Genomic DNA, 18,493 nt, shown 5'->3' with positions numbered 1-18,493 from the left:
TCATTCTGAATTCTCTATTTATGTCTTTGATCTACCTTTTATTTCTTCTTTGACCTCCTCAGTTTTTAGAAATATGTTGATTAGTTTCCACATTTCTCTAGGTTTCTTTTTTTCTTTTGGCAGTTCAGTTCTAATCTCAAAGTATTGTGTTCAGAGAATATGCTTGACATAAATTCAACAATTTTAAATTTATTGAGGTTAGTTTTATGATCCAACATATGATTAATCCTGAGAAAATTCCTTGTGACCTGGGGAAGAATGTATAATCTGATGTTCTTGGATCAAAGTCTCTGTAGATGTCAATTATATCCATTTGGTCTAATCTATCACTTAAGGCCATATTGTTTTATTGATTTACTTTTTAGATTATCTATTTAGAGCCATCTATGGAGGATTTAACTCCATAACTATTGTTTTAATTTTTTTCAGTTTTCCCCTTTAGTTCTAAGTACTTGCTTTACATATTTTGGTGCTCAGTGATTCTGTACAAAAATATTAGGAAGTGTTATGTCTTTTTGATGTAGTGTTCTCCTTATCATAAAAATAGCTGTACTCATAACATTATAAAACACTGAAGAAAAAAATTGATAAAGATACAAAAAAGTAGAAACATATATTGTGTTCAAACTAAAGAGAATTAACATAATTAGATTGTCCATACTACCAAAAGAAAACTGTATGTTCAAAGCAATTTCTATTCAGATACCAATGATGTTTTTCAAGGAATTAGAATAAATATTCCAAAATAGATATGGAACCACAAAAACCCTCAATAGCCACAGCAATCTTGAGAAAGAAGAACAAAGTTGAAAGAAACATGCTACTTGATACTTAATTTTACTACAAGGCCAAAGTAATCAAAATAACATGGTACTGGCAAAAAAATAGACATATAGCTCTCAGTGGAAGAAAACAGAGACCCCAAAAATAAATGCATGCTTGATGGTCAATTAACTTTTTTTATTCTGAAAGTATGTTTATTAAAGCTGGAGTCAGTAAAACAAAGAGAGGTTTAGGATAGAAGAATCAACATAAGAGAGCCCAGACACAGCTGTTTTGTTTTCTAGAAATGTTGTAGGGAAGAAATGAGCTTAGGCAGGGCTGCATGGCTCACTGAGAAGGAAATGTCACAGTGGCAGAAGTGGGCCAAGGTAGGACTGTTTTGCTTACTGAAAAGTCAGAGAAAATGGGACCTTGGAGATAAGTTCAGGGGTTAGCCTTGAAAGAACTGCTTCTGACCATTGCTTTACTGGTTGCAAGTCTCTGGGCCTAAGAGGGAAAAAAAGCTGTGGGTATACTCCCAGGAAGAAGGGCAAAGGTCAATAAATATTTGACAAAAAAGAATTTACATTGAGACCAAGCCACTTCATTCAATAAGTGGTGTTGAGAAAATCAGATACATGCTAAAAATAAATAAATAAATGAAAGTAGACCACCTTCTCACACCACATACAGGAATGAACTTAAAGTAAATTAAAGATTTAAATTAAGAAGAGAAACTATAAAAATTCACCCCAGCCAGTGGTTCAGTGTTAGAGCGTCCTCCCAGTGTATGGAAGTCCCGGGTTCAATTCCCGGCCAGAGCAGACAGGAGAAGCACCAATCTGTTTTCCCACCCTTCCCCTTCTCTTTCCTCTATCTCTTTCTTCCCCTCCAGCAGCCAAGGCTCCATTGAATCAAAGTTGGCCCTGAGGACGGCTCCATGGCCTCCACAGCAGAAGCTAGAATGGCTCCAGCTGCAATGACACAATGCCCCAGATGAGGAGAGAATCGCCCCCTGGTGGACATGTCGGGTGGATTCCGGTTGGGCGCATGCGGGAGTCTGTCGACTGTCTCCCAGCTTCTAACTTTGAAAAAATACAAAAAAACCCACAAAAACTGTAATGAATTCTAGAAGAAAACATAGAAAGTTAAATCCTGGAAGTTTCCATAGCAATGTATTTTTTCTGATATATCTCTTTAAGCTAGAGAAACAAAAGAAAAAGGAAACAAAATTACATTAAACTAAAAAGATTTTGCATAGCAAAGGAAGCCATCAACAAAATGAAAAGACAATTCACTGATTGAGAGAACATATTAATCAATAATACATTTGATAAGGGGTCAATATACAAAATTTATAAAGAACTTATACAACGCAAAACCATAAATTAAAAAAATATATATAATTAAAAAATGGGCAAAGAACCTGAACACACACTTCTCCACAGAGAATAAACAGGAATTATGAAAAGGTTCTCAAATCAGGAATTAAGCATAAAAATAAAAAAAAATCATAGACAAAATAATATAGGTGATCTTTGATTTAGTCTGAAGCTATATATATCATATCTCCCAAATTTCGGCTTGTCTCACAAAATTTTCCTTCTCAAACTTCCAAAAGTTAAAAGCAACTACAGGGAAGGTCATAGACTGGTAGCAAATGTCATTTTTCTTTGCATAAGTTGCTCTCCTCAATGTAATTCTCCCATTCTTCCCGGAATGTGTACTTCCTCCTGACTTCATCACCCTGCTCCTCACATTACCCAGATTTCTTCTTACCCACTGTATGTCAGCAACAGCTCTTCTCCACTATTATGATATGTATACCTTTTCCCTGTCCTTTTCTTATTGAAAAATCTGAGAATAACTTGGATGATTACTCAGTTGTTTAGAGCATCATCCTGTAATGCTAAGGTTGCCGACTTGATCCGTAATCAAGGCATATACAAGACTCAACCAATGAGTACATGAATGGGTGGAAAACAAATGGTTGTTTCCCTTCCTCTTTCTCTCTCTCCCTGTGTCTTTCTCTCTGTCTCTAGCTCTCTCTCTAAATCAGGCAATAAATAAAAAAATTTTCATAAAGTCTCTGAACATAGTTATACACCACTTCACATTGAAGCCACGTTCTGAGAACTATTGTTAAACAAATTTATTGTTGTGTAACTATCATAAAGTGCTCTTAAACAATCATAGATAAGATGGCCTACCACACTCCTAGGATATATGGTATATTTTATTGCACCAAGGCTAAAATCTTATAAAGCACATTTCTGTACTAAAAATATATAACATTAAATCAAGCACGAGAGAAAATCAACCAATCAATTCCTGCAGTAAATATGAATGGTATTAGGCTATTGATGGAATAATATAGCATATTGTTTTATGGTAAACTTCTTTTTTTGTAAGTAGAATGTGTACATTCTAAAATAACAATTAAAATATAAAAAAATACATGAACCAGAAGCATCATTATCTCTATCAAGTATAATGTACTGTACCTATTGTATTGCTATTCTCTTATAAAAGTGGCAGTAGAGTGGGTTTATCACAGTATCAACACAAGGACATGAGCAATTCACTGTGCTGTTTTGATAACAATGATGTCACTAGGAAAATAAAAAATTTTTAGCTTTATTATAATAATATGGGATTACCTTCTTGTAGTTAGTTTGTTGTTCACTGAAAAGTCCTTGTTCAACAAGTGACAACACTGGATTGGTTTTTGGCTTATCACTTCACATCTCAAATATTTTTTTTCACCCAAATAAAAAATACTAGGATCTTTATCAATCCCTTTTCTCTTGTTGGCTTTAAATATATTTCTCACTCTTTTTCTTCTATTCAGATCCCATTGACATACAGGCTGTGAGCTGCATTCTGGGGAGAGCACAGTAAGCTTCTTGAGGGGAGCTTTGGGAGGAGTGGATTTCATGAGCTTCCAGAATAATTCGTGTGTGCCTGCCGCACAGGGTGGCAGCAGAGCACATAGGTATTGTGCAGTTCTCTCTGAATACCAAGGTATCTTTAATATCATAGAGGTGCTCCTCTCAAACACCTGTCCTTGATTTCTTTTGGGTGTTCTCGATGCAGGGAAGGTGGAACTGTGGGGATGTTAGTCCTGTTCTTTCCCCAAGACTTTTTTTCAGTTTTCCCCAATTCTGTGAATTCAATGTTCGTAAGTGCCTAAATAAGGAGGGCATTAGTCACTAAAGTATTTGGTTTCCAAAGAAGTGGGAAGGGTCACCGTCCAAATTTGTGGATTTCTGAGTCCCTATGCTCTCGAATAGTGTCACAATGTAACATTGTCCTGCTCCTTTCTGCTCCAGTGAAGCCCGAGGCCTGGCTTTCCAGTGGCCCCTCTTCTTTGCCTGGTCATCTGCTGCTGGTGTGCCATGTCTCAGGATTTTACCCCAAACCTGAACGAGTGATGTGGATGAAGGGTGAGCAGGAGCATCCAGGAACTCATCAAGGTGACATCCTGCCCAATGTTGATGGGACGTGGTGCCTTCAAGTAACCCTGGAATTGTGGCTGGGGAGGAGGCTAACCTGAACTGCCGAGTAAAGCACAGCAGCCTGGGAGGCCAGAACATTATCCTCCACTGGAGTAAGAAAGAACTGGTCCTGGCGGAAATGGGAGGAAATGGTCCACAAACATGGAGGGAGGGGAAAACAATATGGTGAGACAATGGATATGAGAGAGAAACAAGAAAGGAGGAAGGGAGGGAGAAAAAGGAAGAGGGAAAACAAGAGAGAGAAAGAGATGTACTAGGGCAGCAATTTTCAACTGGTGTGCTGCAAGATATTTTAAAACACACAACATTTGCCTTATATAGTCAGGGGCACTAAACTCTTTTCCCTTAGATTATCAATTAATAAAAATAATGAAAACAGCCAATACAGTAGTAGCCATCTAAAGTGAATGGATCAAAATTTTACCTATTTCTTTTTTGATCTGATCAGCATAGAATATAATATAATTTTTGGTGTGCCAGAGAACTTTAGTAATTAGTTTGTGTATGTCACTAGATGAAAAAGGTTGACAATCACTTCTTTAAGATAAAAACGAGGTAATAGTGATGGACCTATTAATTGGTTCAAGTGGCACAAGAAGTGATAGAAGATAGATATGGATGATTGTGTTAGAGAATCTGAGAGGGCAAGTTGGCTATGCCTTTACATCAAAGCAGGTTGTGATGGAGCTGACACTCAAGTGAGCAAAGGAAGGGCAGGAGACTCAGGAATGGGTATTTCAGTGACATCTGTGTGTCTTCTCCCAATTGCCAGGACATGGCACCTCCACCACGATGATAATTTTGGCAATAATATTGTCCACCTTTATTCTTTTGATATGTCTTGCATTATGGTACTTGAGGTGAAGGTAAGTTTTTAAAAATCTTACTTTTTTGTCCATCTCCTACTTTTTTATGCCATTTTTATTTATTTATGTCATTTAGCCTCAATCATTCTTTTTTTAATTTATTTTTTAATTATTTGGTTGACATGATTTGCCAAATCATACAGGTTTCAAGTGTACAACCCAATATTACATCATCTGCACTCTGCATCATGCTCAGCCCACCTCCAGAAAAGTCTCTTTCCATTCACCTCCCATTTCTTTGCCCTCCTCCCCCTACTGCCACCCCCCCTTTCCCTCTGGCTATTGCCATTCTGTTATCTGTGTCAATGCGTTATATATTAATGTTTTTGGCTTATCCCTTCATTTTCTTTGATCCAGTCCCCTCTTCCCCTGTCTCTCTGACAGCTGTCCATATTTTCTCTGTTTCCATGGCTCTGAATTCTCTCTCTACTTCCCACCTATTTTATGTAAACTTGTTTTGTTATTGTGGTTAAGTATACATGACATGAAAATTATTACCTCAGTCACTTTTAAATGTATAGTTTAATAGTATTAATTACACTTCCAGTTTTATACAATCAATCTCTAGTACTCTTTTCATTTAGAAAAATTAAACTATATACCTATTGAAGTACATTTTGTCATTGCCTGGACATTTGGCCTGGGCAACCAACGTTCCATTTTCTGTCTATAAATATTTGACTACTCGACATATCAGTGGATTCATCAGTATTTGTTTTCTATGACTGGATTATTTTATTTAGCACAATATACTTATATGGTTCAGTTATGTTGTAGCATGTGTCAGAATTTATTTCCTATTTAATGAAGGCTGAATAATATTCAATTGTACAATATATAACATGTTTATTTATCCATTTACCTGACAATGAGCATTTGGGTTGATTCCACCTTTTGGTCATTATGAATAAGTTGCTATGAAATATGTCTAATACAGAGGTAACCTGTTTGTGTTCTTAACAGGTCATATCAAAATATTCCATGAGGTTTCATCATGTCTTCTTTCCCATTTGGAATAAGTACTCAGAAAACCAGAAGATCAAGTTGGCAGCCCAATCTCATCATACTTAAAAAATAATCATATATGATCAAGTCAGAGTTTGCATAGATTGTGAGATATATTATAATTTACACACTAGCAGAAAAATAATTAAGAACTGTGAATATATTATAAAGTGGTATTTATGGTAGGCTCCACCAAGATTTTATAGATATAAGATGTAAAAATAATGGATCTCAAAATAAATAAAATAAAGTAAAGATGGTCCCCAAACTTACATATTTTTTTTTACTTTATAAAGGTGTGAAAGTAATACACCTTTAGTAATAGTGGTACTTGAATATTAATTTTTTTTTAAGTGAGAAGTAGGGTGGAAGAGAGACAAACTGTCACATGCTCCCAACCTGGATCCACCCAGTAAGCCCCCTGCTGGGCGATGCTCTGCCTATCTGTGGTTGCTTCTCTGTTGCTAGGTAACCAATCTATTTTAGAGAATACGGCAAGGCCTTAGCACCCAGGCCCAACCTGCTTAAATTATTTGAGCCATGACTAAACCAATGGCCAGGGCTACCTCAGTTGCTCTCTGGTTGGTTCTCTGGTCAGGCACATACTTGGAGTCCACACAGCTACTGGCAACTGGCCAGTCTGTGTGGTTCTTAGAGCTGCATGGCTGCTTGGAGAATGCACAAATGAATGGAGCAAATGTTGCCAGTGAGTACAAAGAAGAGAAAGCTTATTTGTTATGCTTGGGTTATATTGCCTTAGTCTTTGGGAAGGACTAGGTCTTCTTTAAATTAACAAATTAACGTTTATATCATTTGCAACCTTGTGTTGGATTTTCTCCCTAATCTATCAGATACTTTTTCCAGACTAGACTAACAGGACTCTATGGCTCCATCTTGACTTCTACTTTTTTTTTACCCACATAGTCTGGGAATAGAAGGTTTGTACCTTAGGGAGATTGAAAATTTGGCCTTTCTTCTTAAATGGCGGAGGTGGTGTTTTAATCCCCTTAGTGGGGCAAAGATGCAGTATACTGGAATGTCTGAAACTGTAACTTCCTAGAGAAGCAAGTAGGCTTTTAAATGTCTAATTTTCTTTGCTCCCTTCCGTTATTAATGTGTAAAACCTACACTAGTAATTTCATCACCTTAACCAAGGAACTAAACATATCTATTACTTCCAATCATTGCCTTCTGTTTCTGTGTCTGTATGTGTGTGGGGGCGTGCGCTTGGGGAGGTTATAACAATTAACATAAGATCTATCCACTTAGCACATTTTTAAAGTACACAGTATCATATTGCTAAGTATAGGTACATCTACCACAGATCTTTAAAACTTTCTCATCTTGAATAATGGAGACTTAGTGTCTTGGTTCCAGTAAAAAGAGTGTGAAGAGGTAAAAGAGTAACTTCACTGTAAAAAAAACCCAAAAAAACTTCCAGACACAATCTTAGTCAGATGATTAAGGTTAAAATTACCAGTCATAAGTCATATTGATATCATGTGTCCCAACTATGACATAATGTGAAAAGCATGTTATTGCTATGGTGTTTTTTCTTCAAGTCCACAACCCCAAAATTATCAGACAAACCCAAAGTTTTTCTGAAAAGCTTCAGACAAACCAAAAGAGTTTTAAAAAATTATGTAATATTTAACCTGTATTCTTTAAAATTATCAAGATTATGAAATCAAGGGCAGACTGAGAAGATGATGCTGATCAGAGAAGACTACGGAGACGTGATAGTTAAATGCAGTGTGATAACCTGGACAGATTCTTTGAACAAGACACAAAAATTAGTGAAAAAACTGGTGAAATCTGGAAAATCTGAATTTTGTTATTGATAATGTATCAATGTTTATTTCTGAGTTTGAAAATTTTTTCAGAATTTTGTAAAATATTAACTTTAGGGGACATCAGGTAAAAGTTATATGGAAACACTATACTCTAAGTTGTGTATAGCATAATTTAAATCTCTTTAAGCTACATGACAAAAATGTAACTAAAAGTGCGAAAAAAGAAAGATCTTGCATTTGCAGTTAACACTTTGAAGGGTTCAGAGTTTATTTAATAATTTTAGCATGTGGACCCAGTTTATGTCAAGAGTTATGACTGTAATGACACATGACATGTGGTGACTGAGGCCATGGGAAACAGGGCTAGGGACTCTCACAGAGGTTTTTAAGGTGGGAGCTAAATGCACTCAGTGGTGAGTTTATGAAAGAATCACAATTGTTGATGGTTTTTAGGAATGTCAACATTGTGTAATTAAGAGGTAGAGAGATGATGATTAGAGCAATGTAGATTGATACTACTAAAGAGATCTTTTTGTATCCTTTATTGTGGTTATTTTATACAATATTGACTTCATACTTCACATGAATAAAGCTGTTATCTAAAGGAAAAACACTTTGAAAAAGAATGAGCCCTCAAAGAAATAATATTACTCAGCTTTAAAATTTGGTATGGGAGGGGGAAATCTGGAATATATAAACCTCCTAAAAATTTACCCCAAGAAAGTTGGCTGTGTGGGCAGAGTTGGAAAATTGAATAATTGCTGAGTAGATGAATGGGGCTTAGAAAAGGCCCCACTGTGTGACTAAATAGGACAGTCTGGGCACTCACCCTCTTCTAGACCTATGATGAAACAGCAAAGTGCTCAAATTGAAAGATAAAATTTTATTTTACAAAACTTTAGTTGCTTATTGTATATAGATATAATTTTTTTATTTTATTTATAAAATTAAATTTAATGAAGTGACATTGAGCAAGAAGAGTACATAGGTTTCAGGTAAATATTTCTATAGCATTTGATTTATTAATTATGTAGTGTACCCATCACACAAAATCAAATTATTTTCTATATAGCTATATAGATATAACTATTGATGTTATTTTAAAATTTCTGTTAACTTTTATTAAATTGGAATTTTTTTTGTGGCAGAGACAAAGAGTCAGAGAGAGGGACAGATAGGGACAGACAGACAGGAAGGGAGAGAAATGAGAAACATCAATTCTTTGTTACGGTTCCTTAGTTGTTCATTGATTGATTTCTCATATGTGCTTTGACCGGGGGCTACAGCAGACCGAGTGACCCCTTGCTCAAGCCAGCGACCTTGGGCTCAAGCTGGTGAGCCTTGTTCAAACCAGATGAGCCCACGCTCAAGCTGGCGACCTCAGGGTCTTGAATCTGGGTCCTCCACATCCCAGTCAGGTGCTCTATCCACTGCGCCACCACCTGCTCAGGCAAATTGGGATTTTTTTGTTCAAATAGTATTAAACTTACAAGTCTGACTTCTTTGAAGTAAATACAAGAAGGTCATTCTTATGATAAATACAAAATTTTCAGTAATAGCAGATGGAATATTTTCTTACATTTACACAAATTTATTAAAAATATGATTCTAGATCAATTTTAGGTAATTCTCCACCCATCATTTTTTTAGTTAGGATATTCTATTTGTTTAAAGCATGTCTAGTAATTTATTTCCAGTGAATTTTTCACTTTTAGCAAGATAGTTAATGAAAGAGGATCTTGTGACTATGGGACACTCCCAGGAAAAAGCATAGCTAAGGAAATTCTTCTGAAAAGAGATGTGGCCACAAAAAGTAAATATTTTTTGTCAATAAAAGAATTCAGCAAAGGAAAAAAAATACTTAAAGACAACAGTGCAGGGATTGCAGGAGGAATATGGGGGTGAGGGAAGGTGGATGAGGGGAGAGGGGAATAGATGGTGATGGGGGAGACTTGACGTGGGTGCTGAACACACAATGCAACATACTGAGGATGTATCTTAGAGTTGTACAGCTGAAACCTAGATAATTTCATTAACAATGTCACCCCAATAAATTTCCTAATTTTTTTTATAAAGTAGTTAGAAGCTAATGAACTTTTTTCAAGCTAGAAAGAAATAATATATAATACCTTATAACAAAAATTAATATTAATGCTACAGATTTTTTTCTTTGGAATTTGTTCATTGCATAATTTTAATTTAAAAGGAATTTTACTAATATTTTTATTAAGTGTTATTGAGCTGCTATCAGAAACTTATTTCCACGTTCCTCAGTTCTTTGCTGTATTTTTATAAGTCTGGTCACTTCAAAACTGAAAAATGATATGTGGTAATTTTGACCCATGTAATAGCACAATTTATTGTGAAAAAATAAAATAATATTATCTAATTTTTATTTTGTAAAGGATTTGAACTTCCTCAAATTAATATAATACTTATAATATTGACATTTGGCACATGTTATATCAATCTTTTGATATTAAGTTTTTTGTAGGTTGGTATATATTCTCTTCAAATTTACTCTTTATCTAGAGTCCATAATGGTATTATAAAACTAGGGTAGACTTACAGAATTATTTATTGCTTTAAATATATTTTTAAAGAAGAATAATTGTTGACAATAAATAATCTAGAATTCACTCTAAAAACAAGCAAAAGAAACAGAAAATAAACCCAAATGTGTGGAAGAAAAAAAATCAATATAAAAGCTGTACTATTAAAATAGAGATTGAGACAAACCATATAATAGTAACTATCAGATTATTCATAAACTACTTTTTGGAAATATTAACAAAGTATAAATATAAACTCTAGCAGAATTGATGAAAAAATGATGCACAAATGAACAACACTACGAATTAAAAAGTGGGTGTTAATGGAGAGAGTTAATGGATATTCAAGTGGTTTGAAGTCAAAATGGAATGGAAAGTTTTATTGAAAATTATAAATGATAAAAATGAGTCAAACAAAGAAAAAAACCCTAAGTATGCCAGTTATCATAAAAATTAAACCTAATAACAAAGATGTAAGTAACCTGAAAGGTCCTAATTTTTTATTTGAGGATTAATTTAAGGACATAAAAAAGATGAGAATAAACTGAAGTCATTTTATGACACTAGTGTATCACAACAGAAAAATGCCACAGGTTAACAGAAAACTTAACATGAAATATTTGCATGTAAATAAAAACTAAGCAAGCAAGTAAACCAAACATCCAAGAGCTGTTACTTAATTTCACTCATGGAAGATAGTAAATCTAAGTGTATATGCAGAGCTTTTATTAAAAGTGTAAGAATAATTGAACATTAGAAAATGAATTAATGTAGTTATCAAAATTAAAAAACTAAAAGAGAAAAGTGAACAATCCTGTCACCTCATTATATGCCTAACAAAACTCTTAATAAAATTAAATATACATTGTTGAAGAAAAATTATCAAGTTTTTAATAAAAGGGAACTTCCTTAATATAGTTTACTTAACCAAGATAAAGGATATAGGCTTGATAACAAAAATTTACAAGGTGTAACATTAAAATTAGGAACAAGACAAGAGTATCTGAAATTGCCATTACACTCTTCAAAATTAGTACTAAGTTGTACTTTCTATCCCAGAGAGTAAATAAAAAGATAGGGTATGAAGAAAGATAAAATTGTCATTATTTGCCTGTGCTTTTTATATGCAGTTGAGTTGGCTCTGACTCCAGGAGACTCTATGAAGGAGTTATGTCCACAGTGTTTTGTTTTCAACAGTCCTGCTCAGTTCCTGCAGGCTCATGCCTGTGGCTTCTTATAAGGTCAACCCATTGCATGGTTGGTCTTCCTTTTTTTCTACTGCCATCTATTTTTCTCAGCATTACCATCTTTTTCAAAGAACCTGCCTTCTCCTGATATGCCCAAAGTAGAAAAGCTTTAGTTTTGTCTTTTTTGTGTCCAGCAATGTTTCAGACTTAATGCTCTAGAACCCAGTTGTTTGTCTTTCTGACAGTCCAGGATATTTGTTGAGCTCTCCTTCAACATCATGTTTCAAATAGGTCTTTCCTTTCCTATCAACTTTCTTCATTATCTAACTTTTGCATCTGTAAATAATAATTGATAATAAGATAATATCGAATGGCACATCTATTCTAATTCTATTGTTTTCCTTTAATTGCTTAATGTTCTTTTAATTTCTCTGCCACAGTTTCCCTTTTTGCATTTGGTATAATATGCATATTATTGGCCCTGGTTGGTTGGCTCAGCGGTAGAGCGTCGGCCTGGCGTGGGGGGTACCCAGGTTCGATTCCCGGCCAGGGCACATAGGAGAAGCGCCCATTTGCTTCTCCACCCCCCCTTCCTCTCTGTCTCTCTCTTCCCCTCCCGCAGCCAAGGCTCCATTGGAGCAAAGATGGCCCGGGCGCTGGGGATGGCTCCTTAGCCTCTGCCCCAGGCGCTAGAGTAGCTCTGGTCGCGGCAGAGCGACGCCCTGGAGGGGCAGAGCATCACCCCCTGGTGGGCAGAGTGTCGCCCCTGGTGGGCGTACCCGGTCAGGTGCATGCGGGAGTCTGTCTGACTATCTCTCCCCGTTTCCAGCTTCAGAAATAAAAAAAAAGATAATAATAATATGCATATTATTTTATATAATATGATCTGATATGGATTTTTCATAAAATAGATTAAACAATAGAAAGATTAATATTAAAGAAAAGAATTCAGCCTGACCTGTGGTGGCACAGTGGATAAAGCGTCGACCTGGAAATGCTGAGGTCGCCGGTTCGAAACCCTGGGCTTGCCTTGTCAAGGTACATATGGGAGTTGATGCTTCCAGCTCCTCCCCCCCTTCTCTCTCTCTATCTCTCCTCTCTCTCTCTGCCTCTCCCTCTCCTCTCTAAAAAAATGAATAAATAAATAAATAATTAAAAAAGAAAAGAATTCAGCAATTTAAATAAATAAAAAACCAACACATTAAATAAAAATAATACTAAATTAAAAATTTTACATTGAGACCCTTTATCCAAAATTATTTCCAGCAAAAAAACAAAACAAAATAAAAGACAAAGAGTTGTTATTTGCAGAAAATCAAGGTGACTTTTTAATGACATAAGTAGATGTAAACTGAATAGATGTTATATTTTTGTTTATTTTATCCTTAATTATTAGTCTTTGGTGCTTTTATGGCTGCATGAAATGTTTCTTATTTTTATTTAGATTTTTAATTTCTCTCAGCAATTTTTCTTTAGTATTCATTGTATGTTCTTACATTTCTATTAATGAATTTGTTCTTACATATTTTATTACTTTTGAGGCTTTGTGAATAAAATTGTTTCCTTATTGTGTTTTACAATTACTCATTGTTAATGTAGAGAAATAATATTGTTTTTGGTATATTTAGCTTGGATCCTGTTAGCAATTTATTATACGTTTTAATCCAGAATTTTCATTGAGTTATAAAAAATATGTTCTCTTTCTTCATTGGCACTTTCTTTTTGAGTCATCATTGTTTTTTTACTTTCTGTTAATTCTTAAATGTGCGATATATTTTTTAAAATTGATGTTTATTGGAGATGCCGTCAGAGTAATGGCGGGGTAGGAAGCGATACTGATAAATCTCCCACAAAACTCAACAAGATCTTCAACCAAAAACAGAAAAACCTATACTTGGAGCTTCCAGATGCTTCGCAATACACCCAAAGGTATGATTGAGTGAAAAATTGGCTAAATATATAACCAAACCCCGAAGGAAATAGGGAATAAGAAATGCTCCGCCTTCCTCACTAACCTAAACAGGGCGGCTTTCTCTGGTAACTGTGAATATAGAAACTGAGGCGGGCAAAGGGGGTGAATAGATCGAGGCCGCTGCGGAACAAACGGCCGAACCAGGCTGTGGCACGGAGATCCAAACTGAGGAAAATCTGATCCTGTGGCAACCCGGGCAATACAAGCTAACACTCGCACCAAACCCAAACAAAGAAAGACAAGCGGAGCGGCCATTTTACCTGGTCTCCTGGTCGGTGCGCAGTTAGTGGGCGAGAATTTCTTCCTAGGCCCCGAGAGTGGGTGCCCGTGTTGCCCCACGGAGAGGCAGGGTCAGAGGCCTTTCTGTGGGCCGAGGGCAGAGTCTCTGGGCAGCCCCAGCGCCCTGGGAAAGCCACGCACAGGAGTGAGTGAGAACTAATTCCAACGGTGGAGATTTTCCGTGCGGGCGGAGGTTTCACTCAGAGGGAAACGCAGCCGGCCTCATATCCTGGTTTGCGCGCGCAGATAAGGAGTGAGCAATTCCTCCGAGTGCCTTGGGAGTGCGCGCCCATGTTATCGCACAGAGGGGCAGAGTCAGGGGCCTTTGTGTGGGCCAAAGCGGAATCTCGAGCCGCCCCAGCGCCTTGCAAAAGCCCCGCACGGGGACGGAGCGAGACTCAATTCCAACGCTGCAACTTTTCCCTGCGGTTGGGGGTTTCACTCAGAGCGTGAGTCTGCTGGCTGGATAGCCTGGTCACAGACAGTGAGTGAGAGTTTCCTCCAAGCACCCCGGAAGTGGGCGCCCACTTGTGTTACCGGACAGAGTGGCAGAGCCAGAGGTCTTTGAGTGGGCAGAAAGCCCGCCTGATTATGCTAGCAGCTCTGACTGACTGAGCCTTACCCAGAGCCCTGTGCTGAGTGGAAATAAAGTGGGGAGTTGCCAGCTCTTTGAGCCTCTTACTATCCAGGCAGAGGCAGCAGCAACCCCATAGCTGGATTATCAGGCTACTAATTGAGGAAGGAAAGACTAGGAGAAAGGCTCCAGGAACATGGACTCTCTCACTGTCAGAGCCTATAAATGCTAATGAGCCCCGACTGCCAATGAACTGAAGCACAATACATGACATCGCCATAGAGACTTATCAACTGCAAACCTCTACCTGAGCGTGCCAAAGGGGCAGAACCCGGGGTACAGAGTCACCAACCAGGAAGAGGGAGAGAAAAGAAAAAGCAAGAAGATAACCTCTCAAAATCAAGAATAATCTGCAGACTTTATAACCTATCCCATTTTATTATATTTGTTCGTTTGTTTCTCTTATCTTCATTCTTGAGACTTTTTTTTCCTCCTCCAATTTGGCCGATTAACTCTCTACCGGTCTTACTCTCTCCTTTCCTTGAACTACACCACCCATAAGTGTTACATCTCCCATTATCTTTTCTCTTCTCTTCCTTTCTCTCTATGAGGGTTGCACTCCAAAACCCTTAACTCTCTCTCTCTCTCCTTTCTTTTTTCTTCTTTTAGTGGTTCCCTCTTTTTTTCTCTCTCTCTCTTTCTTTTCTCCCTCTATATTAGTTTCTTCCTTTCTCCTTTACATCTCCTCTCATTCAAACCTCAATAACAAACAAATTATCTTATCTGGGACTCAAACCTATGTTTGTGGCATTTTGGGGGGTTTTTACTTCACCTTTTTAACTCACTAGCAGTGCTCCCATCCCTGGCTCTCCATATTATCTAGTTCTTGTTCCACTAAATACAATAGTAAGTTTTTAATTTGTCCCCCCATTTTTCCATTTTCCTCTTATTCCTCTCATCATAACTCTTAGACAACCAACACCTAAAAGCAAATCATTTTATTCTTGACCCAAATTTTTTCCTTATTTGCTTTTTGTGGGTCCATACGCTCTTTTTTTTTTCTTTTTTCTTTTCCATTTTTTTCTTTTTTTTTTTTTTTTGCCCCTTTATTACTTTTCCCCAATTCAGGCCCTACATCACAGGCATTGTTTGTTATAATTCACAGTTCACCACAAGATTTTCTCAAGAAAGAGGGGAGAGGAGAGGAGAGGAAAAAAGGAGGGGGGAATAATTTCTTTTTTTTTAATTTTTATTTTATTTTTCTTTATTTCATTATTAATTTTTTTTAAAAAAACAACTCTTTTCAATTTTTTATTTTTTTTAACTTTTTATTCTTTATTAAATCTCATTAATACTATCAACAAAACCACCCTCAGATGCCATTAAGGAAGAGAAAATTTAATATCATGGATACAAAAGAAAGAGAGGTAACACAGCTAGATGAGGAAAAATCTATGGAGAAAAAATTTAATATATTGGAAACCCTGGAGCTAAATGACAGAGAATTCAAGATAGCAATCCTAAAAATCCTCCGAGATATACAAGAAAACACAAAAAGGCAATTTAGGGAGCTCAGAAAACAACTCAATGAACACAAAGAATATATGTCCAAGGAAATTGAAACTATAAAAACAAATCAAAAAGAGATGAAAAACTCAATTCACGAGCTGAAAAACGAAGTAACAAGCTTAGCTAATAGAACAGGTCAGATAGAAGAGAGGATTAGTGAAATAGAAGACAAGCAACTTGAGGCAAAACAAAGAGAAGAAGAATGAGACTCAAAAATTAAAAAAATGAGATAGCCCTACAAGAATTATCTGACTCCATCAAAAAGAATAACATAAGAATAATAGGTATATCAGAGGGAGAAGAGAGAGAAAATGGAATGGAGAACATACTCAAACAAATAATAGATGAGAACTTCCCAAGCCTGTGGAAAGAACTAAAGCCTCAAGTTCAAGAAGCAAACAGAACTCCAAGTTTTCTTAACCCCAACAAACCTACTCCAAGGCATATCATAATGAAATTGACACAAACCAACAGCAAAGAAAAAATTCTCAAGGCAGCCAGGGAAAAGAAGAATACAACATATAAAGGAAGGACCATTAGATTATCATCAGATTTCTCAGTAGAAACTCTACAAGCTAGAAGAGAGTGGACACCAATATTTAAAGTCCTGAAAGAGAGGAACTTTCAGACATGAATTCTATACCCATCAAAGCTTCAAATACGAAGGAGAAATAAAAACATTCACAGATACAGAAAAGATGAGGGAATTTATTATCAGAAAACCCCCACTCCAGGAATTACTAAAGGGGGTTCTCCAATCAGATACAAAGAACAAAAAAAAACAGAGCCACAAGTAAAAGCTCCAAGAAGAACACAATAAAAACAAAGTTAAACTGTGACAACAACAAAAAGAAAGAGGGGGAGAAGATGGAGATTAACAGTAGCAAAGGACGATGGAGTGCAAAAGTACTCACAAAATAGTTCGCTACAATGAACAGGGTAGGGACCCTTTTCATTACTCAAAGGTAACCACCATTGAAAAAACCACCACAGAAGCACATGAGATAAAAAAGTTAGCAACCGAGGAAAGATGTATGGAATACAACCAAATAAAAACAAAAGATAGAAAAACGAAAGAGAAGGATCAAACAAGACACAAAACTAACAGAAAGCAAGATATAAAATGGCAATAGGGAACTCACAAGTATCAATAATTACACTAAATGTAAACGGATTAAACTCACCAATAAAAAGGCACAGAGTAGCAGAATGGATTAAAAAAGAAAATCCAACTGTATGCTGCCTACAGGAAACTCATCTAAGTAACAAGGATAAAAACAAATTCAAAGTGAAAGGCTGGAAAACAATACTCCAAGCAAATAACATCCAAGAAAAAGCAGGTGTAGCAATACTCATATCTGATAATGCTGACTACAAGACAGGAAAAGTACTCAGAGACAAAAATGGCCATTTCATAATGGCTAAGGGGACACTGAATCAAGAAGACATAACAATTCTTAATATATATGCACCAAACCAAGGAGCACCAAAATATATAAGACACCTACTTATTGATCTTAAAAAAAAACTGACAAAAATACAATCATACTTGGAGACCTCAATACACCACTGACGGCTCTAGATTGGTCATCCAAACAGAGAATCAACAAAGATATAGTGGCCTTAAACAAAACACTAGAACACCTGGATATGATAGACATCTACAGGACATTTCATCCCAAAGTGACTGAGTATACATTTTTCTCCAGTGTACATGGATCATTCTCAAGAATTGACCATATGTTGGGCCACAAAAACAACATCAGCAAATTCAGAAAAATTGAAGCTGTACCAAGCATATTTTCTGATCATAAAGCCTTGAAACTAGAATTCAACTGCAAAAAAGAGGGAAAAAATCCCACAAAAATGTGGAAACTAAACAACATATTTTTAAAAAATGAATGGGTCAAAGAAGAAATAAGTGCAGAGATCAAAAGATATATACAGACTAATGAAAATGACAATACGACATATCAGAATCTATGGGATGCAGCAAAAGCAGTGATAAGAGGGAAGTTCATATCGCTTCAGGCATATATGAACAAACAAGAGAGAGCCCAAGTGAACCACTTAACTTCCCACCTTAAGGAACTAGAAAAAGAAGAACAAAGACAACCCAAAACTAGCCAAAGAAAGGAGATAATAAAAATCAGAGCAGAAATAAATGAATTAGAGAACAGAAAAACTATAGAAAAAATTAATAGAACAAGGATCTGGTTCTTTGAAAAGATCAACAAAATTGACAAACCCTTGGCAAGACTTACCAAGGAAAAAAGAGAAAGAACTCATATAAACAAAATACAAAATGAAAGAGGAGAAATCACCACGGACACCGTAGATATACAAAGAATTATTGTAGAATACTATGAAAAACTTTATGCCACTAAATTCAACAACCTAGAAGAAATGGATAAAT

At 36.2% G+C, this 18,493-nt stretch overlaps 1 pseudogene; it reads left to right on the top strand.

The window, feature by feature from the left end:
* The window catches only part of LOC136329889 (T-cell surface glycoprotein CD1b-like), an 83,615-nt pseudogene that overhangs the window by 13,983 nt on the left and 51,139 nt on the right, over positions 1–18,493 (top strand).

Source organism: Saccopteryx bilineata, chromosome 3 (genome assembly GCF_036850765.1).
Source record: "Saccopteryx bilineata isolate mSacBil1 chromosome 3, mSacBil1_pri_phased_curated, whole genome shotgun sequence".
In the NCBI taxonomy this organism is placed as follows: domain Eukaryota; kingdom Metazoa; phylum Chordata; class Mammalia; order Chiroptera; family Emballonuridae; genus Saccopteryx; species Saccopteryx bilineata.
The sequence above is the reverse complement of the archived record's forward strand: the minus strand, read 5'-3'. Positions and strand labels throughout refer to the sequence as shown.